Below are 27,212 nucleotides of genomic sequence, written 5' to 3'. Positions count from 1 at the left end.
AAACCCCTGTTAAAGGCAAACACATTTTAAAATCCCCTTCTATAAAACGTGTTCTGGCAAGGCAGAGTTGGTTTTCATAAGACTGTTTTAAGAGATAGGTTTCAGAGTAGCAGCCGTGTTAGTCTGTATTCGCAAAAAGAAAAGGAGTACTTGTGGCACCTTAGAGACTAACAAATTTATTAGAGCATAAGCTTTCATGAGCTACAGCTCACTTCATCGGATGCATTTTTTCCACCAAATGCATCCGATGAAGTGAGCTGTAGCTCACGAAAGCTTATGCTCTAATAAATTTGTTAGTCTCTAAGGTGCCACAAGTACTCCTTTTCTTTTTAAGAGATAGGTGGTGGTTCTAATATTTTTCTTCTTTTACTATTTTGATATGTTTAGTGATTCAGATAATGAAGATTTATTGATATAATGGTCTCTTCTGCCTCGCTGGAGAATGTCTTGCCAGTGAGCTATATATTTTGTATGCTTAGTATTTTAAATTCACACACTTAAAACATCTTCATGGATATGGGATAATTTTCCCTCAAAAGTTCAGCTCCTCTTCCTAGAGCCAGATTCCTTTGTCTGCGACATCAAAACCACTTCCACAGCAACCGAATTCTGATATTGCAAATGGAGGTTTCTGACAAGAAGTGAAGGGAATAAGCATCAGAAGTTGAACAGATCTGAAGGGGAAAAAATCTTATTTTCATATGCTAGTTCCTTGTAAAAGAGGAGTGAGAGGAGTATTGAAATATAAAGCGATAGAAGCAGAATTGTCTTCTATATTTCAGTTTTTGACTTTTTCTCCTCTCATGATATCCACGTTCAGCCATTTGTATCAGCTTCTCCTTAGGTATGCCCCAGAATTCTTCACTCTGGCTGATTTGATATTGCAGCAATTGGACTGCAGGCATCAGCACTGTGGCTTATGGAAGTGCCCCTGGTGTCTGAAGGAGAGCCATTTCCAAGTGATGGACCAAGTCATGACCACCAGGTTGAGACTCTCTGCTCTACATAAAATATTTCCACGAAGAAGCTAGACTTTTTGACTAGTATCTTTTAGGGAGTCTAATGCCAGTGAATTAATGAGGGAGGAGCCCTCCAGGCTCTTACCACAGAGTCCTGAAAGAGATTGAATACTGCCCCTCCTACCAGTGGTCAGATGTAAGACTTTTTAGTTGAATCACTGTGAAGAGAGTCGAAGGAAGAAATGGGAATAGTGCTAGAAAATACTAATGAATGCAGCCATACTGATGTCTGTCTCACTTCAAGACAAACTGCTGTTGCTTTGAACTTGCCTAAAGAATTAGCTGTCTCACAACTAATGTTTCAGTCCACGCTAGTGTGGTCTATATGTGACTAATCTTGCTGGCCTCTTTTGTATTATATATCTAGTCTTTTCTCTGGTACCCATGCCCATAGCATCTAAGTGCTATAGATAAAAGTTGTACCAGTGACATTGAGAGTGTGTATACTGCATAAAATAGAGTGAAAGGGGAAATAATTTGATGGGATAAAGACGCTATTTTGGGGAAGGAATGCAGTTTATGTGCCTGGGAGAAATCTGTATGTTCCTGTCTCTTTGTGTAATAACATCAGCCTGCCAGGTGCTGCCAGTTCAGCACTTTTCAGCATCAAACTTTTTCCTCTAAAAACTCCACCTCAAAAAATCTCACCAACCACCTTCAGAAATCCTCTCTCTTTTAGAAACACCTGTGTGCTCTGATTTCTTCCAGTCCACAGGCAGAGGGCGTTGCTGAGAGTAGTTTGCGATATTTTTATAAAATAATCATTTAAGAGGCTGATTTTGATGCTGAATTGGCAGCACCTGGAAGCTGATATACTCTAGGTACAGAAAAGGCCCAGGAAAGACAGTATCACCACCCTGTGCACCTCAACCATGATCTGGCACAGCCACCTTTAAGGTACAAATGTGTTAAACACCATTGTTTCTATCCTTTTTCTCCCTATAGCTGGATACCCATGACTCTTGCATGTGGTTGTGACCCTCCCCCTCCCCCCAGCTCTTAATATGTTACTGGAGTGTGGTCATGACTGAGTAACTTCTGACCCGTGGCTAGATCAGAATTGGTGACCTCAATGTCTAAAGGAGACTATCTCATCTGCAGTTGTCAGTCCTCTCAGGGTCAGAGGGAATTTTCAAATCCCCATGAGAACTTGTGTCCTGTGAGAGACAGGAATGGGATTTGCAAGGTAAACCTGATACTGAAGTAGCAGATGGAGCCTGAGAATGCTAAAGTGACCAGTGCTGTTTACCCTGTGAACTTTGATGGCTGCAGTAGTAGGAGCAGGGAGAAATTTACTTGAGCTTTCAGTGACTACTTAAATGCCTTTACTTTTCCCAGGATTCTTTGAGTCTCCATGCTAAAAGGTTCAAATGTTAGCTGTCACATTGCCTCTCATCCCACCCTCATTTATATACAAGTATTCTCAAACTGAGGCTTTCTGATGGAGATAAGGAAAAAGAAATGTATGGGGAAAGAGGCAGGATTTGGAGGGTAATAAATGGAGGGAACGGGAGATGCCATTGTGTGTTTCTAGTTGAGGTTGTGTAGACATTTGCACTAAAAGTAGGTACTTAGGTCTGTCTTATGTATGAATAATAAAGAATATCCTCTCTATGTACAGCACTTATTGTTGGAGTACAGAATGAATTTTCTGAGAATTTACAAGCAAATCTGTTGATTAGTTTGTTATATTAATTTTAAGATGGCCCCTTAATTTCTTTTTGGCTATATCTAACAAACCTCTCTCTTTTTTTTTTTTTTTTTTTTTTTAAAACTTTGAAAAGTGACTCCAAGTATAGATGGTTACTTATGGCCTTGATCCTGCACAGGTGTAGGGTTTCAGTCACATGGATCTGATTACAGAACTGGGGCCTAAGTGTCTTAATGGGTTTAATTTTTAATTAGTTCTATTAGCCATAATTATTTCTATGTTGAAATTATTGTAGTCAAATGGTTGTCATTCAGTGGATTCTGCAGAATCTAAGATTTCTTTCCTCTAAAGAAAAAGAATTGTAGCCCTCAGTTGTGAAGAAAAACTTTATACGCATCAACCAAATGTAAATTGATGCATGGTTGTCTTCCTGAGTATGCAGGCAACCTAAAACAATATCACTGAGAAGTGAACTGCCCCATTCAGCTCAATAGGATCGTTAACTCTGAAACCTAAAGATCACCATTTAGAAGTCAATGTTGTTAACTACTTACTTGCTGATTATTTTAGCAGAAACAACCTGCTGATATGATAAATGAGGCTTTGACACTTTATTATGAAATCTCTCATCGGATGAGCAGCATAGTGTAAGTAGTTCTTGGACTTAGCATACCACGTCTAAAACTCAAAAGTACTAGTCATATCACCTTGGTAGTTTTAATTAGCATAATTACAACAGATACTTATTCTAATACTTTACTATAAAACAACCTAGTTATCACCAGTGGTACATACACTATGTCACCAGTTCTCAAACGATGGTACATCATCCCCAGATTTACTAAGTACATACTCTTTTAAGCACAAAATGAATTTTATAAGAATAAATAAATGTGTTGATTAGTTTGAGTTGCAAACATTTAAAAATTACTCCTCCTTGTTTCTTTTGATGCATCTGGTAATGGCCATTGCTGGAGAGAGGAATTCCCATATGGAATCAGACCAGTGGTCCCCTAGTGCAGTATCATATGTTCCTAATTATTTTTTTCAGTCTAACTTTTTTTTGCATCTTTAACAAAGAAATTCCTGATTTTTAGAAGATGACTCTTAGATTGTTTATGTTCAGAAATCAAAAATATACACACCATAAATAACTTTCTATTTAGGCTGATTTCTTGTAAAATTAATGTATCTTAAACATCATGGCCTATAAATAACTTTGTATTTTAATATCTATACAAAAAATCTATCCTCTACTTTAAACTCTCAATCCATTAATACCCCTCCCTCAAGATAACAGCCCTTATCATGGTCTTCCATCTCCAACAGCTTTTTAGCATCCTCTGAAGGCCAACAAGATTTGGGCTATATCATACCAGGGAAAGGTAGGTTCCAAAGTGGAGGGTTCCTCATGGTGAACACACTGCCAGAAGCTGTATCACAGGAACTCCAGCTTGAGCACCTCAACTAACCACCCTTGTGGCAGTATCACTGGGAGAGAGGCACTTCTCATGGCTTTTTTTTTTTTTTTTTTTTTTTGCAAACCATTCAGGGGTTTACAGGTGAAGTCATTAAACTGTATCTAGAAACCAATAGATAACTAATGCAGATCAGAGCACTGGTGTAATGTGCTTTTGGAGAGATTCTGCTTCATAAGATGGCTCCTGCCTTCTGAACAAACTGCAGTTTCCAGGTAGTTCATGTAGAGAGCATTGCAGCAATTTAATCTGAGAGAGATAAGGCATCATAGATCACAGCAGAAGGTTTGCATCAGAAAGAAACAGTTGCATGCTCCTGGCAAGTCAAAGATTGTGGGAGGAGACACTTTACCAGAAACTTTTGTTATATGATTAAGCAGGGGAGAATTAGATTTATATTTTTTATATAATTTTGATGGATAATATCAGTTTGTTTTTAAGCATTTCTTATTATTTTTCCCCCATTTAAATTTTCACTATTGCAGGAAATTTTGGGGGCTGGAGGCAGACAATAAATGTTGAGATTCAAAAAGTTAAAGATTTATAACTGTTAAATCACAAATTGTCAACATCACATGTCAAACATACAAAGTAAATATCCTTAAATCTAACTCTAATAAGTTCTCAAGCTGCATTTTTTTTTACTTTGCCTGCCTGGAAAAAATATTTCCATTAATAATAAAAATTTACATCAGTTTGTGTATGTGTACAGTTAAATTGACTTTGACCAATAAAAATCTAATTCTTCCTACCATACATGGTGGTCTAACAGCAGCTGTGGATTCAGTAACACTCCCTAAATTGCTAACTTGAATGACAAATGATAGGCACTTATAATCAATAAAGTGGGGTAGATAAATTTTTCTGGTTGCCTCCCCCAATCTATTGCCACAACTTCAGTCTTACTTAGACTGCACTTCAGCCTGTCGCATCTAGGCCCCAGTCTCACCCATAATCACTTTTGACAGAGAATGCATTGTACAATGTAATTTTGAAATTTTTGCTGGCTGAGCTATAAGCAAGGGCCTACTTCCAGAGTAAGGCCTACAACAAGGGATGAGGGTCTTGTGAGCAGAGCTTGGCGAAACTTAACTGAAACCATCATATTTGCTCTGTAAAACTCCTAGAGAGATTTAAATGATCAAGTTTTCTCTGCTTAGCACTTAAAGATTTTCTGCCTGACAGTATCCTGCATTTTCACATGAAAAGTTATGAGTGGCAGATGGAGGAAGCTAGAGTGTCTCAAAGCTTCCTTCACTGACATGCAAATTCTAAGTGGAGAAGATGATTATCTGACAGGCTTTGCATCCTTGTTTCCCAGCTGGCCCTTCCACCAAGCTCCATGTTGCAGTCCCCTACATTAGCATGCTAATTTTTTGTACACTAGGAAATACCCACACAAAACCTTCAACTTACTGCTCAAGGGGGGGGAAGTGCACTTAATCACCCTTAAATTAAAGATTTGTGTGGGATATTACAAGAGCATTTAAAAGTTGTTTATTTCAAATTGTTTCTGAAAATAGTATAGCACTTACGAAAGTGAAGAGCTGATACTACAGGCTGAAGTCATGTATAAAGCGGATAGGCTTTATGTAAGTTTTCCCCCTTTGCTTTCAGGTGTGGTGGCCTACATTAGATCTGAATTACACTCTCCCTGCTGCTTCCTGGGCTCTCTACAGCTCTATTACGGTACTGCAGTGTTGCTTTGCAGTACCTTGCTCCTTAAAAGAGCACTGTACTTTAGGCCAAAATTTAAGGGTGAATGTATAATGCCCTCACTAGAAAATGTTATTGACCACTTTTGAGTCCAATGAAAATGCACAGAAGTGAACAGTCTAGCTTTCATGTTCCAGCTGAGTGAGGTACAAAAAGTGACCAAACAGCATCAATTAGATTCTAAAGTAACTGAGAAAAATCAGAGCTTTAAAAATTCCGTAGTAATGTCACCTTAGCACAACTTTACAAATGGAAAATGGAAGTTATTTTTGTCAGGTAAAGGGGCAGTAGCAACATAGCTGAAGGGCCTAGCCCTGGGCCCAGCCCAGCCTTACTGCGTCCCCTCTTCATTGGGGGTTAGCGCTGGGAGCGGCGCTTAAGGAGGACTTTGCAGCAGCCTCCAGTCCTGAGCTGTACTGCGGACCTGTAAAGCAGGCCAGAACCAGTGGACGCCGCTTAAAAGGTCATTCTTACATGGTGCCCCAGCCTGTGCCCGGCCCCGGGAACCCTGAGTGGTAGCAGAGGGGCAGAGCCTTGGGAAAGCAGGGACGTGGGGACAGGGGGCTGAAATGGGACGGTCCGGGCTTGCTCCTAGCCCTGCTTTCTCTGTGCGCGGGGCAGCCGCAGAGCTTTGCCCAGCCACCACTGCCCACCCCCTTTCCCCCAGGAGCTCCCAGCGATTAGCGCCGCCGCCGCCGCCGGGCCACGTGGGGCTCGTTCTCTAACGAGCCACCTGCCCCACCCAGGGCAGGGCTGGAGCCCAGGCTGGGCTCCGAGTTCATGGGGGGCCGCTGCACGGAGCGTGAAAAGCACCAGCCGTCTCTGCCCCGGGGCCGCCGGGTGGTGGTGGGGAAGCTGCGCTACAGCCGCCGTTTGCTGGAGCCCCTCACCCGCGGGGAAGTGACACCAGCTGCCCCGAGCCAGTGGGGCGCCCGCTGGGTACTGGGTGGCGCGGCCCCTTTAAACAAGCGCGGGGGGCGGGGAGGAGGTGGCTGCAGCCCCCACGCCCAGCACACACCTCGAGAGCGCGCACGCACGCACGCGCCGCCCTCCTCCATGCCCGGGACCTGCCGCCGCCTCGCGCTGCTCCCGCTTGCGCGCGCTGGTCCACCACCTCCCCATTGGCTGGGCGGGGTCAGCTGACCCTGTGTTATTTCCTGTGTGTGAGGGGAGAATGGAGCGAGAAACCCCCGAACCGCCGCCGCCGCGGAGCCCCCCCCGGCCTGGAGCGGGGCCCCGCCGCCCGCGCCACTGAGAGACCCCGCCCCGCGCTCCCCCCTCCGCGCGGAGGAGGGAGGGTCGCAGGTAACGGATCCCCTAGTTGCTCCGAGGGGACCGTGCCCCGGGGGTGGGGGAGGGAGCGGGGGCGTGTGCGCGGGGGAGGGCGGTGGCGGGGCCCGGGGGGGATGATTCACAGTGTGCGGCCCAGTGGCTGTTAGTAGGGCCCGCCCCGCTCCCCTTGACTGACGATAAAAACCCTGTTATAAACAGGGGTGCCCAGGGACTCGGATTAGGGGTGGGGGACGAGGTAGGAGGGGGTAGATTGAGGCGGGATGGGAGGAGATAGGAGGGTTCTTCTGGTCTCGCCCTCTTCAGTTTTCTCTTTTGAACGAAGAAGCTGTTCTACTAAATCTGAAGTGTCCTACACCTCTTTACCTTCTGACCCCCCGATAATGATTTGTTTTAAGACCAGTGAAGTTTGAAGTGGGGGTGAATGTGGTGGTGTGCCAAAGTGTGCGTGTTAATGATTAAAAAAAGAGAGGGAGAGATGCACGCTATATGCAAAGCAGAGGAGATGGGGTGACTGTATTATGAATACATTAAGCATGTAGTTAGCAGCACCTTGTTGCCTTCTGGATGGGCAATCTAGGACCGATCATACTCACAAGGTCTCATCAAAACAATGGGAAGGGGCTTCTATGAGGAATGAAGAGCATACTTCCTGAGTGTGTTGTGTTGATGCCTCTCCTTTTAGCTAGAAGTTGTATTTACAGTGGTGCGCCTGCCGGGTACTGGGTGGTGCGGCCTCTTTAAACAAGCGCATGGTGGGGAAGGAAGTGGCTGCAGCCCCCACGTCCAGCACACACCTTCTGTGATCTCTTATCACAGAAAGTGCCTTATTCTCTACCTACTATGGGATAGAGAAAGTTCTAATGTATTAAATATGCAAGAGATAAGATAGGTGAAGATATCTTTTATTGGGCCAACTTTGTTATGGAAGTTACAAGGTTTGAGCTACACCAAGCTCTTTCTCAGGTGTGGGGAAGATCTACTTCCTTTCCCAGACGTTAAGAAGACCTTTGTGTAGCTCAAAACCATGTAGCTTCCATCAACAAAGTTGGTCCAATAAAAGATATTTCATCACCAACCAATGTTGTCTTTTTCATATCCTGGGACCAACGTTGCTACAACACTGCAAACGTTAACTGTGCAAGTTAGGTAGGTAGATTGTATTGGGATTCTGTTATTAAAAGGGTGGGGTGTGAATCAACAAGTGTGGTACTTGTTGTGGTAGAGTCAGGAGAAACTTTTCATCCAGGTAGCTTTCCCCCATGCCTTCCTGGTTGTTCTCCATCCTTTTCCATACTCAGCACAACACTGGTGTCGTGCCATGTTTGAATGTAAATTGGCCCACAGGCACTGGCTTCCTATAGGCCTTGAGGGATGCTTAACCTCTCGCTGTGCCCCGGGCCCAGCCCCCTTCCCTCAAGGTCCCACCCCTCCGCTTCCCAGCCCTGCTCTGCTCCAGGCTGCCCCATCCTGCCTCTTCCTGCTCAGTCCCTCCCCCAAGCACACCCTGTCCCTCTCCTCCCCCTCCCTTACAATGCCTCCTGCATGCTGTGGAACAGCTGTTCTGCAACATGCAGGAGGCACTGGAAGGGACGAGGAGGAGTTGATCAGCGGGGCTGGTGGGAGGCGCTAGTGGGGAGCTTCGCTGCCTGTCGGTGCTAAGCACCCTCTAACTTTTTTTTCTGTGGGTGCTCCAGCCCTGGAGCACCCACGGAGTCGGTGCCTATGAACTGGCCTCATCTTTAGCCCTCGACATGACAATCCTTCCAGTATGATGCGGGGGGCAGTTTGAGTAGGCCACACCCCTTGCTCTTTTTCTGATGTATCATTACTTGCTCTTTTATTTAAAAAGAGGTTGGGGGGCTTAGAGATTTGGGAATGGTATGCTCATATCCTTGGCAATTGAAACATGTTACAATCTGCTGACTCATCAGTGGATAACTGTAATGAATTATTTCAGAGTAGCAGCCGTGTTAGTCTGTATCCGCAAAAAGAAAAGGAGGATTTGTGGCACCTTAAAGACTCAACAAGTGAAAAATTTGTTAGTCTCTAAGGTGCCACAAGTCCTCCTTTTCTTTCTGTAATGAATTAGTGGTTCTTAGTACATTTCCTAGTGGGCAGGTGCCCACACCACAGTCAGATCTTTTGGCCAGTCTCAGTCAAGACTGAGTGGGATAATGGAGGCTGAACTCCTTTCAAGTTCGGGTTCTGATGCATTAGCTGGGCCTTGTGTGAGAGAAGCTGTTTTCTTTTGGGGACTTTCAATATGGCACCTTTCACCATCACAGGTTTTTGGTTTTTTGTTTTTTTTTTAAAGAGTGGTTTTGAACTTTTCCTTTTATTAAAAAGCTTATTGCGCCTACCTTTTTTTGGTTGAAGAGTTCTCTGAACCCAGCACCTTAAATGGGTTTTCATATTTTTCTAACACAACTTGGATTATATGTATCTGTATTTTTGTCTGCTGTATCTCCTCAGTAAGGTCACTTGACATGACAAAAGAGGGGCAGTGACAGCCCTGTTGCTCTGTAGAAGGGACTGTGATGAGAAGAGGGTGTTTGGCTGGCAGGCTAGTCATATATTCCTTGATAGATAAACTTTTGTTAATGGTCTGAGGAAAGCAGAATAGCATTCAACCATTTAAGTAAACTCCAGGCCTTCAGAAAATGGGTCATTTGTTTACCCATGGCAGTGATTTGCAAATCTTATGTTACTTCTGAATAGTATTTTGACACCATCGCTTAGATCAGAGTGTGTGACTCGCAGCTGTATAATCCCAGTAGATGAGGACCACGTTTGGGTGCCAGCACTCTTCCACGTGATCTTGGAGAATCTGGTAGCCTTGTGTACCTGCTGTACTCTCAGACTCGGGTATCTGTGAGAAACCTTTGGATATTCTGACAAGTTAGGTTCTGCCCAACTGCCTGCTTATACATCCTGATAGTGCCCCATTGCATTTATTTCTCTGGTAGAAAAAGGTAAGTCTCTGTTTGACAAAATGTAAATTTGGACTTTGATCTTTAAATCAGGTTCTAGTGGCTTTAGGAATGATGAGACCTTTGTTTGTGCTAAAACCTGCACTTAAATGAACCTTTATGGTCCCTGGGCAGATTATAAAGGAAAGTCCCCAATGCCAAGAGACCAATTCCCTGCAGTGGAGCATCTGAAGAGAGATTCTTTTTAAGCTGACCTAAAAACCAGAAGAAAAATTAGGTTTGTGCTTTTCTTGGTGCTTTGATACATAAAGAAAGCCTGCAGGATGTTTGTAAGCAGGGTTTAAAATAAATTTTAGCTAAGGATTATTAGTAATTTCAAGTTTTACCTCTGATGACGTACTAATTGGAGGTCTTATGTGTGTGGGGAGCTGTCTCAGCCATTCGTTGGCTAGGTGAAGATGTCCTTACACAACTTTTCTTCCAGCTCTTTGAAAGGATGTTCAGGTTTGTTTAATCTATTTAAAAGTAACGTTTTCGGTTAATTCAATTTCATCCATGATGTCTTGGTTCTGTTAGTTCTCTAGATATCTATAGTTTTCAAGAAAAACAGGGATGGATAAGACCTGTTTTTTTCCCCCTAAAGCAGAAACAAATCCTTTCATGCCTCCTTTCATGCCTTTATACATTATTAAAAAGAAAAGCAGTGCATGGTCCTATTATTTTTTTTTCCTTTGCAGGTCACCTTTAACTAAAGCCCTTGCAGAACTAAATGACAATGGGTGCTCTTCTTGGAGGGCCGCTTCGTAGAATTTGTACTACACAATTCCTGTTGCAGCTTGAAAGGTTACTATCTGAAATGAGGGTATAATATGTAATCACCTCAAAGGGTTTCATACTGCTTGCTTGATTTCCCTATAATGTGAGACTGTTGAGTTGGGTATATCTAGTCATTTATAGCTGGCTCATGCATATTTCTAGGGTGGCTTTTTAATTAGAATGTATATTTTAGAAAAAATCTTTAAACTAGTTCAAATAAATTTGATGCTTATGAAAGGCACTGGACTAAGAGTTTGAGCCTGAAAGCTTTTAGATAAACAAAACAACCCTTGCTTTCCACCACCACCACCTCCTAACAGAGTCGGCAGTGCTAGTTTCTCCAGCACCATTGTGCTTCTGACCTGATCATGAGAGGATTTATTTTTATGCTGTTTAGTCCTATGTTTGGCCTTTTCTAACACTGAAATGTTAGGGGCCATGCAAGGATCTAAGTAGACTATTGACTTACTGCCAGTTGCAATAATGGCTTTTGTGATTTAGACTTTATCCACAAGTAGTTACTGAATTGAAATCAACCAGCTCTTTTCATTCAAGTCATCAAGCTGTCATCAATGGCAGTGTTTTAATCACAGTTATTCCATGTTGGATTTAAGTCTTTTTGAAAATTTTACTGTTTTAGATGTGGACTTTTTTGTAATACTTTGGTAAATATGGCTTAAACGATCTAAAATATTTTAGAATGGTTTTGTTTTTATATCCCTTTTCAAGAGAACTTTTATATAATGATTTTATGAAGTAAAGCGTTAATTATATGGGGAGCTAAGCAGAATCTAAATCGTGGGCTGTGCACATATCCCTCTTAAACAGTGTTGCTACTGTGAAGAACGAGCACAACATTCCGTACTTTTGACATCTTGAATGGCTGTGTACAACTTAGCTGACTTTTCTCAATCCTAAACTGCAGTACCCCTTACTCTGCTAGTCCTGGGTTCCCTCGCAGCTCTCCTGTTGGACCTCAGTGTTGTTCTGGTCCTAAATTTCATGGACAATTTGCCAGTACATCTTCATGCTAGTTTGCAGAGCCTGGCTGTTCCACTCCTTGCTCTCCTGAGCTCATCCTGTCAATTATATTAATTTGCTGTGGTTTTGTAACATCCAGGGTTGGGTACTAAGTTGAAACTTGCCAAGTTGCTATGAGTGATCTAAACACTAACCCAATATGTACTTGGAACATGGACTCAGTGACTCTTTCAAGAATTTTCCTCCCTGCACTCGAAAAAATAGAGGAGTGCTGCAGAGACAGTATGCTGAACTCTGAGGGTGCAGTGTTCCTTGTGTCTGCTTGGTGACTGTAGGTATAGAAAGTAGAAAAAGCTTGTAGTCTCAGAACTTTTTCCAGGAAGAATAGTGTCTGCAATTCAGGCTTTAGAGTTGGGTGGTGCTCACTGGGGATGTGTGGGAGAGTGGATGGAATGTGAACAATTTATTATTAATCTAAATCTAGAAATACTTTAGCATGAGAGCATTACATTACTGTATCATATTATGTAGTCTTGTCTTGTTATAGTTGCAAATGCATTGTTTTCTATGTAAGCTGACTTTCTTCTTTTCCTCTTTCTGTGTAGTGTGTTTTTTACGGTAACCAAAATAACTTAAAAAATCAGTGTAAATAAAGCCATGAAGACTTAAGGCTGAGGCTGACCTCTCATCCTAAATTCATTTTATTTTTCTTGAATGGGGCAAAAATTCTTTGATTCTATGGGGGGAAAAATAACACTGCCCATCTTAACTTGCTCTCCCTCAAACCGGAGTAAGAAATGCTAGAGGGACTGGCAAGCACCTGCTTATGAGATTGTTTAATGGCAGTGAATATGGGACACTTTCCCTTCACTTTTGTTCCACTAGGTTAGTGGGGAGGGTGAGGAAAGAGTTGAAAGGTTCTTCTTTTCCCTAAGGGCTTGGTTTGAAATCTGTTGAGACTCAATCTGTCCTAGAATAGTTTTTCCATTTGAAAAACCCTGATATTGTACTTGGCTGTGTTTCAAATATAGCAAGTGGAAAGAAACAAGTAAGGTGACTCTTTTCCTCTCTCCATTCCGTCCACATGGGGGTGGGGGGGTGTGTGTGCGCGCGCATCTATCTATAATAATGTCACACACAAATGGAATACATGATTACTTGATGTAAGGGTTTTATCATCATGAATTAAGGTGTCAAATTACTGCTGTGTGTCAAATCCACTGTATAGGCCCTCAAGATGAGTGTCAATAATATGTATGTACAACGCCAGAATGTACTCTTTTCTGCAACTGCTTTCCCTTTCTCTTTCATCCCCTATATTTTTTTTTCTTGTCCCACTTCCCCACACAAAATAACTTTCATTACTCTCGAGATTCTCCTCACTGCTTTGACTGTGGATAGGGATTATTTTACCCCTCCTTTTTTTTAGCGTCCTGGCTGCTGCAGTTTTGGAGTAAGCATGGTGGCTGTGCCCTTCTGCTCCTTCCTTCACCTTTATTTTGGGGGGAGGGGTCCTCCTAATCAGTAACTTCAGGGCTTCCTCTGCTCAGACATTCTAAGCCACAGAAAGAAATTGACATGATTCTTGTCAGTTTCATAGCTGTCCACAGGTTTCTAAATGAAACTGACAAGAATCTGCTTAGTCTTACTCTGTTGCACTTTGGACTTACATACTTCAATTTTATTTTGTTAGCCTTGCGGAGGAAGCAAAACTTATTTTTTTTGGTAGGGGAGGGTTGGCTGGAAAAGCAAAGATGTATAACATGAACAGGTGTAGGTATCCAACACTAAAATAGTGAAGAGATTAACTAGAAGCTCCTCCGAGCAGGAATATGAGGCCTAATTGAAAGCCTATTTAAGTCAGTGAAAAGGTACCCATTGACTTAAGTGGGCATTGAATCAGGCTCACAGAGAGCAGGCAGGGAAAAGAAGCTCACCCTCATAGACTTATAGATATAAAGGTCAGAAGGGACCATTATGATCATCTAGTCTGACCTCCTGCACAATGCAGGGCACCAAATCTCACCCACCCACTCCTGCAATAAACCTATCACCTATGTCTGAGCTATTGAAGTCCGCAAATCATGGTTTAAAGACTTCAAGATGCAGAGAATCCTCCAGCAAGTGATCCGTGCCCCATGCTGCAGAGGAAGGTGAAAAAACCCCCAGGGCCTCTGCCAATCTGCCCTGGAGGAAAATTCCTTCCTGACCCCAAATATGGTGATCAGCTGAACCCTGAGCATGTGGGCAAGATTCGCCAGCCAGATACCCAGGAAAGAATTCTCCGGAGGAACTCGGATCCCACCCTGTTGTAAATATAAAGGGAAGGCTAACCACTTTTAAATCCCTTCTGGCCAGAGGAAAAAACCCTTTCACCTGTAAAGAGTTAAGAAGCTAAAGATAACCTCGCTGGCACCTGACCAAAATGACCAATGAGGAGACAAGATACTTTCAAAGCTTGGGGGGGGGGGGAACAAAGGGTTTTCTCTGTCTGTGCTGTTGTGTGGGTTTTTTTTTTTTCCCGGACCAGAGCAGGAATGCAGGTCAGAACTCCTGTAAAGGGTTAATAAGCAATCTAGTTAGATATGCGTTAGATTCTGTTTTGTTTAAATGGCTGATAAAATAAATTGTGCTGAATGGAATGTATATTCCTGGTTTTGTGTCTTTTTGTAACTTAAGGTTTTGCCTAGAGGGATTCTCTGTTTTGAATCTGATTACCCTGTAAGGTATTCACCATTCTGATTTTACAGAGGTGATTCTTTTACTTCAATTAAAATTCTTCTTTTAAGAACCTGATTGCTTTTTCATTGTTCTTAGACCCAAACTCTTGGATCTTGTGTTCACCTATGCAAATTGGTGAGGATTTTTATCAAGCCTTCCCCAGGAAAGGGGGTATAGGGTTTGGGAGGATTTTTGGGGGAAAGACATTTCCAAGTGGGCTCTTTCCCTGTTAAATATTTGTTAGACGCTTGGTGGTGGCAACAATAAAGTCCAAGGGCAAAAGGTAAAATAGTTTGTACCTTGGGGAAGTTTTAACCTAAGCTGGTAAAAATAAGCTTAGCGGTTTTTTCATGCAGGTCCCCACATCTGTACCCTAGATTTCAGAGCGGGGAAGGAACCTTGACCCACCCCATCTAACATTCCATCACAGGCCATTGGGCCTATTTACCATATATAGTTAAAGATCAGTTAATTGCCAAAATCATGTTATCCCATCATACTATCTCCTCCATAAATTTATTGAGTTTAATCTTGAAGCCAGATAGGTCTTTTGCCCCCACTGCTTCCCTTGGAAGGCTGTTCCAGAATTTCACTCCTCTGATGGTTAGAAACCTTCGTCTAATTTCAAGTTTAAACTTCCTGATGGCCAGTTTATGTCCATTTATTCTTGTGTCCGCATTGGTACTAAGCTTAAATAATTCCTCTCCCTCTCTGGTATTTATCCCTCTGATATATTTATAGAGAGCAATCATAGCTCCACTCAGCCTTCTTTTGGTTAGGCTAAACAAGCCAAGCTCCTTGAGTCTCTTTTCCTAAGACAGGTTTTCCATTCCTCGGATCTTCCTAGTAGCCCTTCTCTGTACCTGTTCCAGTTTGAATTCATCCTTCTTAAACACTGGAGACCAGAACTGCACACAGTATTCCGGATACAGTCTCACCAGTGCCTTGTATAATGGTAGTAACACCTCCTTGCCTCTACTGGAAATACCTACCCTTTCTGCAGCTCAGTGAGAAAGGAGGATCTGGAAGCTCTTAAGCTATGGCTATACTAGTGAGCATACAGCGGCACAGCTGCACGGATGTAGCTGTGCCGCTGTAAATTCTCTTGTGTAGCCGTTCTAAGCTGCCTGGAGAGAGATCTCCTGTTGACTTAATTAACCTACCCTCCGTGAGCAGTGGTAGCTATGTTGGCAGGCGAAGCTCTACTGACGACCTAGCGCTGTCCACGCCGCTGTCCACAGGTCAGTGCAATATAGGTCACTTGGTGGCTTATTCACGCCTCTGAGTGACATTAGTTATACCGACATAAGTGGTAGTGTATACGTACCCTTAGTCAGAAAGGAGGAATTGGGAAATTAATTATCTTGCTTACACACAAGGAATATTTCTGCTAACCAAGAGGCTTTGTTAGGGCTTGTCTACACATAGTTATTCCCAATTCCATGGATGGGCACTCTTATTCCAGAATTAGAGTCCTCACATGGAGTTAATTAGGAATAGCTCTATATGTAGACCAGCCTTAGTTAAGGACTGCTTATTTTTGTTTTTATCTTCTTGCCACTGCCTCTCACTTGAATTTAGGCTTCTAGGTAAGAGATTGAGGTGCATGATGTCCATGGTAGCATTCTCTGAAATGCTTCCCCTTCCAACCGCAGGGTCAGTTAGACAGAACTGCAGGGTATCAATGCATGGATGAGACGATGGTGTAGGGAGGAGGGGTTTAGGTTTATTACGAACTGGGGAACCGTTTGGGAAAGAAGGAGCCTATACAGAAAGGATGGGCTCCACCTAAACCAAAACAGAACCAGATTGCTGGGATGTAAAATTAAAAGGGTCATAGAGGAGTTTTTAAGCTAAGGGCCACGGGAAAGCCAACAGGTGAAGAGGAGTGCACAGTTTGGACAGACGTGTTCTTTAGGGGAGGTTTTATTAAAGGGGATATGTGATATTTCCCTGGTGTTATCTGGACCGGTGGTCTGCTAGGTTACTCCAATCCTTGACTCTGGGAGCCAGCCTTACCCTGCTCTGCTGTGAGAACCCCCACTCCCGGGCTGTTCACCTACAACCTCTGGCATGTAAGCTGGTCCCAGCTACGTGAGTGAGCACTTTCGGCCAGGAACTGCTTGGACTGTGCAACTGAACGACGCTAGCAGATATCTTTGTTCCTGTGAGGCTGGGCTGGGTTTGTGCCATACGTGCCCTGATGAGGTGTGAACTGCCCCTCGGCTTCTGGAGAGTTTTGCCTGGTCTTGTTTTAGGCTATGAGGGCACATTTTCAGCTTCATAACTATATGCATGAAATTACAACCTCTAACATTACTATAACAATGCTCAGTGCATCATGAGCCTTCCGAAGACACCTGACATGACAAACTTTGCATTGGATGCCACACAATCATATAAGGATGCACATGGGGATGCAGGGTGTTCCCTTGAGATACGGAGTGTCACAGGATACTATATATCCTACTAAAGAGGAAAGGAGAGAGGTTAGTAAAGTACACATGGGAATGGAAAAGAAACGTATGAAAGAGTTCCATTCAATTATATCACATAATGGCAGACAATTAAAAAATGACAAATTTTATAAGTGTTGTATACAAATGCTAGAAGTCTTAATATCAAGATAGGTCAACTGGAGTGCATGATATTAAGAGGATCTTGATATAATAGGCATTGCAGAAGCTTGGAGGAATGATAATCAATGGGACATGGTAATACTGCGGCATAAAATATATAGGAATGACAGAGTAGGTCGTGCTAATGGGGGAATGATACTATATGTGAAAAAGGCATAGTAAAAATCTTAAATAAATCAAACAGTACCATAGAGTCTCAATGGCTAGAAACTATATGCTTGAGTAATAAGAGTATAGCACTAGGAATATACTGCTGACCACCTGACTAGGATATGGATGATTAGAGAGGCTACAAAAACAGAAAACCAAATAATAATGGGGGATTTCAACGATACCTGTGTTGACCAGGAACATGTCCCCTCAGGATGGGATGCAGAGATAAAATTTCTAGACACCATTAATGACCCTTCTTGGGGCAACTAATCCTGGAACCCACAATGGGAGAGGCAATTCTTGGTTTAGTTTGAAGTTATACATGGGATATGGTACAAGAGGTGACTATAGCTGAACCATAATGTATTTAACATCCTTGTAGGGGAAAAAAATACCAACAAAACCCACCACAGTAGTATTTAACTTAAAAAAAGAACTAAAAAAAAGTGAGGAAGCTATGGAAATTAGAAGGAACAGTCACAAGAGTGAAATGCCTGCAAGCTGTATGGAAACGTTTTAAAAACACCTTAATAGAGGCTCAAACTAAATGTGTACTCCAAATTAGAAAACATAGTAAGAGGACCAAAAAATGCCATCATGGCTAAACAACAAAGTAAAAGAAGACATTAGAGACAAAAGGTCATCTTTTAAAAATTGGAAGTCAGACTCTACTGAGGAAAATGGAAAGGAACATAAACTCTGGCAAGTCAAGTGTAAAGCTATAATTAGGCAGGCCAAAAAAGACTTTGAAGACCAAATAACAAGACACACCAACTAACAAGACACACAAACTAACAGCAAAACTTTTTCTTAGTACATCAGAAGCAGGAAGCCTGCCAAACAATTACTGGGTCCACTGGATGATCAAGGCACAAAGGAGCACTCAAGGAAGACAAGGCCATTGGGGAGAAGCTACATTAACTCTTTGTTTTGGTCTTCGCTGCAGTGGATGTAAGGGAGATTCCCACACCTGAGCCATTTGTTTAGATGACAGAGATGAGTAACTTTTTCTGATTGAGGTGTCAGTAGGGGAAGTTTTGGAACAAATAGACAAATTAAACAGTATGTAGTCACCAGCATCAGATAGTATTCACCTAAAAGTTCTGAAGGAACTCCAGTACGAAACTGCAGAACTACTAACTGTGGTATGTAACCTATTGCTTAAATCAGCTTCTGTATCAGATGACTGGAGGATAACTAATGTGATGCCAATTTTTTAAAAAGGTTCCTGAGGCCATACAGGCAATCACAGCCCATAAGCCTAACTTCAGTACCAGGCAAATTGGTTGAAACTGTAGTAAAGAGCAGAATTACAGGAAACATAAATGAACACGATTTGTTGAGGAAGAATCAACATGGCTTTTGTAAGTGAAAATCATGCCTCACTAATCTATTAGAATTGTTTGAGGCAGTCAACAAACATGTGGACAAGGGTGATCCAGTGGAGATAGTACACTTAATCTTTCAGAAAGCCTTTGAGATGGTTTCTCACTAAAGGCTCTTGGGCAAGCTAAGCAGTCATGGAATAAGAGTGAAGGTTCTCTCATGGATCAGTAGCTGGTTAAAAGTCAGGAAACAAAGGGGAGGAATAAATAGTCAGTTTTCACAATGAAGAGAGGTAAATAGTGGGGTTTCACAGGGATCTGTACTGGGACTAATGCTGTTCAACATATTCATAAATTACCTGGAAAAAGGGGTAATCGGTGAGGTGGCAAAATTTGCAGACAATGCAAAATGACTCAAGATAGTTAAGCCAAAGTAGACTAAAGAGTTACAAAGGGATCTCACAAAACTGGGTGACCGGGCAACAAAATGGTAGATGAAATTCAATGTTGATAAATGCAAAGTGTAATGCACACTGGAAAACATCCCAACTATACATACAAAATGATGGGGTTTAAATTAGCTATTTCCACCCAAGAAAAAGATCTTGGAGTCATTCCGGATGGTTCTCTGAAAACATCTGCTCAGTGTGTAGCAGCAGTTAAAAAAGCTAACAGAATTCTAGGAATCATTAGGAAAGGGACAGGTAATAAGACAACAAATATCATAGCACCATTATATAAATTCATGGTATGCCCACACCTTGAATACTGCATGTAATTCTGGTCATCCCATTTTAAAAAAGTGTATTAGAAATGGAAAAGGTACAGAGAAAGGCAACAAAAATTATTAGGGGGTATGGAACAGCTTCCATATAAGGAGAGATTAAAAAGACAGGGACTTTTCAGTTTGGAAAAGAGTCAGCTATGAGGTATCTATGGTAGAGGTCTATAAAATCATGAATGGTGTGGAGAAATTGAATAAGGAAGTGTTATTTACCCTTTCACATAACACAAGAACCTGGGGTCACCCAAAGACTTAATAGGCAGCAGATTTAAAACTTATCAAATGAAGTACTACTTCACACAATGCCCAGTCAATCTGTGGAGTTCGTTGCCAGGGGATATTGTGAAGGCCAAAAGTATAAGTGGATTCAAAAAAGAATTAGAAAAATTCATGGAGGATGGGTCCATCAATGGCTTATTAGTCAAGATGGTCACTGATGCAACTCCATGCTCTGGGTGTCCTAAACCTCTAACTGCCAGAAGCTGGTAGTGGATGATGGGATGGATCACTCAATAATTGCACTGTAATGTTCATTCCCTCTAATGCATCTGACATAGGCCACTTCTGTTCTTGTGTTGAGGTAAGGTAGTTAGTTTATCAATTTTTCCTTGATGCCTGGGGCTGTATAAGGAAGTGGGGAGAAGCACTGCAGCCTCTTCATGTTCCCTGTTCTAACAAGCCCCTAGGATCTTCCACTGTGCCTACATCACTGGTTCTCAAACTTTTCTCTGCTGTAGCCCACCTGGAGCTCTAGGGGCTCTTCACTCCACCTTCTGGCCGGTGACTGCAGGAGGATAGGGCAGGGGAAGGGGGGCCAACAGCTTGCGCTCTCAAGAGGGGATGGGGGAAGAGAGGGAGTTTGAGTTCTGATTGGTTGCTCCATCCATGGAGAAGGTGGGCCAGTGAGGCGGACAGCCAATCAGAAGGTGGTTTCCCCCATTTTAGTTTTTAAAAAAAATTCTGTGACACACCTGTTCGGACCTGATGGGGCACCAGTTGGGAAACACTGGCCTACATCATAATGCGGATATGATGATATACTCCTTATCCATGCTCTTCATATTTGCTTTTTGGACTAGGCTGAAAAAAGCTCTGGTCCTCATGAATGGTCCCTCTATTCTTTTTTTTTTTCCAATGTATGGAATGAATGACTCTCAGAGCTCAAGTCTAAAACCTGTGGACCTGACTTTCAGAGATCAGCTCTTGTTGATTTCACGTGAAGTCTTAAGTATCTGGCACTTCTGAAAATCGTGCCCGATGAGCACAGTCTCTCCCATTCTCATTTCCTTTCCGCTTACTTACCAATTTATCATTCCTCTCTATTGACTGAGTCTTGGAATACACTTACAACTAATATTGGTGTAGCTGTGTTGGTCAAGGATATGAAAAATCCACATCCCTGACTTGCATAGCTATGCCGACAAAACCCCCAATGTAGATGGGGCTTTGCAAACAGAAGAGTGCTGCTTTCAGTATAGCTAATGTTTTTTCGTGAGGTGGTATTGCTACACTGACAGAAAAAAGCTTCTATCCATGTACGCTCGTCTATACTAGGGGGCTATGCTGATGTAGGGTTTATGGTGTGGACATATCTTGTCTCATTCTCTCTCCTCTTGTTTTCCATACCTCTGATTATTACCTCCCTTCTATCACTCACTCTTTCACTGTCTTTCTTGACAGATCTTCTGTCTGAGTGAGAGAAAATGGGCATACTGCTCATAGGAAACCTGCAGCATGAGTTTGGGATGGTCAGATTACTTTGGTCACTCCTTGTACATTGGACCAGGGTAAAGAAACCTCTGTACAGGGGTGGGTGTGTTTTTTAAAGTGGGCAGGATACAGTATTTTGTTTCTTGGTGCCCTTGTTTTTTTCCCCCTCATTCCTGAAGCCACAGCCTGGCTTAAACTATTATGGAGCTTCTTTTGGGTGTAAGTTGTGCAGTATTTAAAATGTGTATACGCAGACCTGCTCTAGCTTCTGATTGAGCTGTGGACTTACTCAGTGAGGTGAGGTAAGAAGCAGAAGAAGGACAGCATGTGGGGGAGCAGAGGGAACTGGAGAATGCATGTGGAAAGCAGGGGTACTGAGGGAAAAATGGCTGGTAGAGAAAGATGGAGTCTTTTTTATTAATGTTTAAAATATTTTAAACATTTAAGTTTTGAGATGAAACTTTTAATCAGGTCACCTGGACCCCCAGTTATTGCATCTGCAATATTATGTCACACTATCACAGTTGCACTCTATTCTCACATTTCACAGTATCAAAATTCTTCAAGAGCCTTCTTCACACCCTCCAGTCAGAGAGCCAACTCTCATGGGACCTCAGTGTCCTTCTCAGTCCTCTTCTAAAATTGTTGTCTGAGTGCTCAATATATTACCTTACCATCGGATCAGTATGGAGGGTCACTTCACTCCAAGCTCTTCTGGCTGGACTGCCTTATACATATTTTCACTGGGACAAAGTAGTGATGAAACCACACCTCAAATTCCACCCTAAGGTGGTCTCAGAATTCCACTTGAACCAATTTATTACCCTGATGGTATTCATCTCAAAGGGGCACTCAGTGCTTGGAGAAGACAAACTCCATACTCTGGAGGTTTCCAGAGTCTCATTTAGGCCTGTTGAGATAATAGAATTTTTTAGGTTCTCTTCCCACCTCTTTGTGGCCATATTAGGCACATTAAAAGGTCAAATTATCTCATTGCAGAGAATCTCTTGCTGTGTGGAAATATAGTGGATTACCGCTATCAGGTGGCTGTTGAGCCTCTCCCTCAGAATGTCAAGGCACACTTCCCCTTGGGGCACAGGCCTAATCTTCTGCCTGCTTCGGAAATGTGCCAGTCTTTAAAATATGCAAACCAGTTACATGAAGCAACCTGCTAACTATGCACTTGACAGGGTAGCCAGGATAGATGCAAAGTTCAGGAGAGCGGTAGTTCAATCGGTTTGATATAGCTATAACTCTTCACTCCTAACGTCAAGGGAGGATATTGCTTGCCAGCCATCTACAGTGGGATCAACACTGACACCTAAGAACAGAGAACAGTTTATTTTCTGGTAAACTGGTTCTTTGAGATGGTGTCATTAGTGTGAATCCCACAAGCCACCCTATATTTCTGCTTTTTGGAGGTCTTAGCAAATATGGACTTTTGAGTTGCGAGGGAACTGGGACTGGTTGATTTGCACACATTCTTTTAATAAAGTAGCAGTGACCATCATACTTTAAAGATTAATGTAGATAATTTTCATTCAGCCAATTGGGTGGTCCACCATAAACTTGACTATGGACCACTAGTAGTCTTCGTCTCATGGGTTGAGAGCCACTGACAACTAATATAGTTACTGGTATAACTTTGCAAAATCTACATAGCTTACATAAACCTACAATCAATAGACATATTACAGGTCAATCATTGCAGTTAATATACTTTTTTCCCTCCAACATATCACTGTCTGAGAACTGATAGAATTCTGTCCCTAATGTACCCTTGTACTCGTTTCCTTTCATTGCATTTAATATGCAAAATCAACAGTATACATTGAACAATACACTTCCTGTGCAGAATAAAACAAGAGGGCAATGTAAGGTTGGGTGTAATTTGCTCATGGTGGCAGTGAGTAATAAAGGAACATGTAGCGATAGGGTATTGGTTGGATCCTTTAATTCATTGTTACCCAAATTTTTGACAGCTGAGGCCCACCACCGCAGGAAAATGAAACTAGTTGTTACCTTGCTCACTTCATTGTATTCTTAAAGGCCTACTAATATTTTAGAAAATTTAATTTGTATTTTAAGATCTATTCTTAAATTCTTGCTTTATGGAATTGTGTTTTCAGTATTGGATGTTAAGAACTAGTTGAATACATGTCATTTTTTTTAAAACTAAAAGTGTTACATTTCAAGCTTACAACAATATTACTTAACGTTTTGAATGGTAATTGTTTAGTAATGTTTTTTTCTAACAAAACATCTCTCACAGGTGGGCTCTTGTGTGGTCCTTTGTCTTGGCTTCCCTTCAGTGGGGCTCAGATACCATGCTGGGATCCTTGAGCTGGAATTGTTTCTTGATTTGGGGGCAAAAAATAAGTGGTCGTGTTTCCCAAGCCCACCTACTTGTGGCACCAAAATGAGCAGTCACGGAGTAAACCATGTAGAATTTCATTCATATTTTGAGCAGTGAAATAATTAACAAGGTTGACATGAATGGGGAAGTTCACACCTTAGCTGTTTCAAATTCTGCAAACCTAGCCAGATGGTGCATCTTGTCTTCCTGAATCTGCAAATATTCTATATCAGTAGCAGTAAGCCATGAACTATGCCATTTATTCCAATGAGATGTTAACTCTAAGGATGATAATTAAAGTCAACATTAACTGAAAAGTCACCATAAATAATATATTCTTCACCTGCTACCTACTATGTTCTTGTACAAATGAGTCACAATTGTCATAGAGTCCATAGTTTAAAGAAAAGTTGAATGCAAAAAAAGTCTTCCTTACATGATACATACAGCTTTGTTAAGTGTAACCGGATTCTGATATGCTCCCTCTTGAATTCTCCTTTGACATAGTTACAGCTAATGCAAGTCAAAGCATCCCTATACCACCATTTTTAGCACAGCTATTTTGGGCTGTGCTTACATAAACATATTCTTGGAAAATCTGGGCAAATACCCTATACTAGTGCAGTCATTGATAAGTAGAGCAGAGAGGTGTGTGGATGTATGTGGCTTTTTTTGGTTTGTTCTTAAATACAGTACCTTTTGGGATGTCCTTTTACATACTGACCTTGACAGTAAAAGGACTGACTAATTTAGGTAATGAGAGATGGTTGGCCAATCTCATCTTCACAGCAGAATTGTTAGAACATGGTTAAATCCTGTATATTACGGCCATGATCATAGGCATGGTCAAAACATGGTACTTCCATGTGTCTGAGCTTATGTGTAAGGCTATGATTTAGTCATAGGTATTTTTAGTAAAAGTCACGGACAGATCATGGGGAATAAACAAAAATTCAAAGCCTGTGAAGTGACCTGTCCCTGACTTTTACTAAAAATACCTGTGATTAAATGGGGGGGAGGTGCATCCGGGGCCAGCGGCACCAGCTGCTGGGGGTTACCAGCCGCCCTACGACCATTGCCAGGGGAAGCCTCTGCGTGGAAGGGGTGCTGGCATCCAAGGCTAAGGGTGTTGGGGACCGCTGGAGCAACTGGCCCTTGCAGAAGTCACGGAGGTCGCGGAAAGTTATGGAATCCGTGACTTCTGCAACCTCCATACAGACATAGAGCCCTACTTGTGTTAATATGTTGTATGTAGGGTAAGTATTACAATTTGTTTATAAAGTTCAGTAAACCAAACCAGACCCACAGTGTAGATGATCTCTAAGATACATTTTTGGATCTTCTCATATCTTATACTCCCTAGGGCTACCTTTTGGAGCAGGGTTCAGATAGTAGCTTAGGTCACTTTATGTCTTACAGCAAATAATTTAGTAGTATTGATAATGGGGCAAGTTGCTTCTCTGCACATAAATCATGAGTACGAAGACCGTATGCTTTCATAAATTATTCACTGATCACCCACCACAGTTAGTGGTTTTCTTTTCTTTTCCTTTGTTCCTCCCACTCTGAATTTTGGCTGCTGGGTATTGGGGGAGTGTATTGAGGAGAAGAGGGAAGTGATGTTAATTCGTTAAAGGTAGTCTGTCATGTCACTTTTGATTTGCCTGGATGAATGTGATGCTGTGGGCTATAAATACATATGGCAAATGGTGAGGCTGTACTGACAGGGCTGGATGCACCTGAGGATGAAGGTGTATGTCTAACCATGGGCAGAGAGCTGTACTGAGGATCGGTTTCTCACTGTGAATAAAGATAAATTCGCAGGGTAGGTATGTAACACTACAGGTGTAGATATGTATGTGTGCTGGCAGTCAGAATGCTCGTAAGGGTGGATTTGGTGGGAAGAGGCATGTGTGGCTGCCGGTAGAGGTAGTCATGTGTCAAAAAGGGACGTAGCTTGTTTGTGTAAGATGGACAGGTGAGAACTCCAGCTGGATACAGATCCCGGGGCAGGAGTACAGATGTGGGGCAATGGATGTGCAGATGGATGTGAGCTGTGTGGGAGTGTATTTGATTGTGTGGGAGTCTGCAGTCAGAAACTGGTGTGTCATCCTTTTTGACTTCCTGAAAATAGAGAAGGCAGTGGTAGCTGAGACTCACATAATAGGTAAAACTGGATCTGTTGGACAGGTGTAGTGAGATGAGTATAGATTATTGTACCAGGTGTATGTTTTGGATTTTTAAAATGTTTCAATTAAGTTTTATCCAAGCCAGTATAACCCACCTTGTAGCGGGGGAAAAAAAATATGGAATTTATAAGCCTCTACTTATGTAGAGGTGGATAGCTGCAGTCTGCCTGGATGTGTCTTCTCGAAAGGATTCACCTGTGAAATAATCCTTTGGCCTATACTCTGTCAGCATAGCATTTAGATGTAAGAACCATGGTATCATATCGCAAGAATAACAGGAACAGGTAGTATGTTTCAATTAAAGTATTGTTAGGGAGTAATTATTAATTTGTATTACCATGGCGCAGAGGTAATCAATAGGCAGACCGTGGGCCAAATCCGGATCGCCACATGATTTTGAATGGACTGTGAAATCTTTTTATTTACTAATACTTATTGTTATTACGGTGTGAAAAACGTTTCTGCAATCTGGATCTTGACCAGGAAGTTTGGAACTTGACAAAAATAATTGATTACCCCTGCTGTAGCATCTAAGGAGCTGTAGGCCTGGACAGGACTCAATTGTGTTAAGTGCTGAACAACCACAAAACAAAAACATGGTCCCTGCTCCAAATTCATGGGATTCTTCCACATATCCTTACCCGTTCCTAAATAAAAACCGTTATAGTGCTGTTTCTTTTCATAAATCTGCTAATTGTATGGATCAGCCAAATAATCCTGTGAGAAATGCAGGATGGGTTTTATGCAGAGGCAGAGGATTCTGCTTAAAAGGACACCAGACTCTTTAGTCTGAATTTTTTTATGTCCTGTTGTTGGTAAGATCCAACTTCTGTTTGCGTTGTTCCTTTGACAGTACCTTGTGTGTAGTTTTTCACTGTTTCTCTCCTATAGTCTACTCACTGACAAAACTTGCCTGGTGGCATTGCATGCCCTGGTGAAAACCTGGAAATGAAGAATTCAGGTACACTCCCAAACAACCTTAACTGGGGCTGGCAATAGCCACTAGGAATTATCTGCATGCACTTCATCTGAGTTCACTGTGTTTGGTGTAATTGTAGTGAATGGCAGAGGAGTTAGTTCCTGGAGCAGCTTGGCAGAGCTGTGATTGTGATATGAGGCAATCTGGGGTCCATGCCTCTTTGTGGGGTATGAGCCCCTCTGCCTGATCCCCACATGTGTGATCAAAGGAAAGAGGTGCATGTGTGGATCACAAGATCCACTGTATCTCATTTCAGTATTGTGGATTGTGTCAGTAGCAGGGCACAAGGTGGTCTTGCCAGGCAGAGTGTTAGCAGTAGGGGGATATGAGGTATGGACTCTGAGTTTAGTGATGGGTTAGATGGCATAGTGTGCATAAGAGTGAAGGGGTTGTAAAATTTGTTAGATATGGGAATTTTTCTGTGGAGCAGAGTGAGTGTCAGGCTGATATAAGTAGCTCTTGTTCAGTATAG

At 42.2% G+C, this 27,212-nt stretch overlaps 1 protein-coding gene across 6 annotated transcripts in view; it reads left to right on the top strand.

Annotated features, from left to right (window-relative positions):
* TCF20 (transcription factor 20) overlaps nucleotides 1-27,212 on the top strand; it is a 216,369-nt gene that overhangs the window by 104,951 nt on the left and 84,206 nt on the right. Inside the window, exons 1-2 of one of the 6 annotated variants that reach the window (XM_038397517.2) lie at nucleotides 6,915-7,169; nucleotides 10,825-10,930. The exons of 3 other annotated variants lie outside the window; for them this stretch is intronic. The gene's annotated coding sequence lies outside the window, so the exon portion shown is untranslated. Of the gene's footprint in view, nucleotides 1-6,914; nucleotides 7,170-10,824; nucleotides 10,931-27,212 lie in introns of those variants that run through there. 2 more of the 6 variants (XM_038397506.2, XM_038397555.2) reach the window with 2 other exon arrangements.

Source organism: Dermochelys coriacea, chromosome 1 (assembly GCF_009764565.3).
Source record: "Dermochelys coriacea isolate rDerCor1 chromosome 1, rDerCor1.pri.v4, whole genome shotgun sequence".
NCBI lineage: Eukaryota > Metazoa > Chordata > Testudines > Dermochelyidae > Dermochelys > Dermochelys coriacea.
Note: the sequence above shows the minus strand (reverse complement) of the source record. Positions and strands in the feature narration are given on the sequence as shown.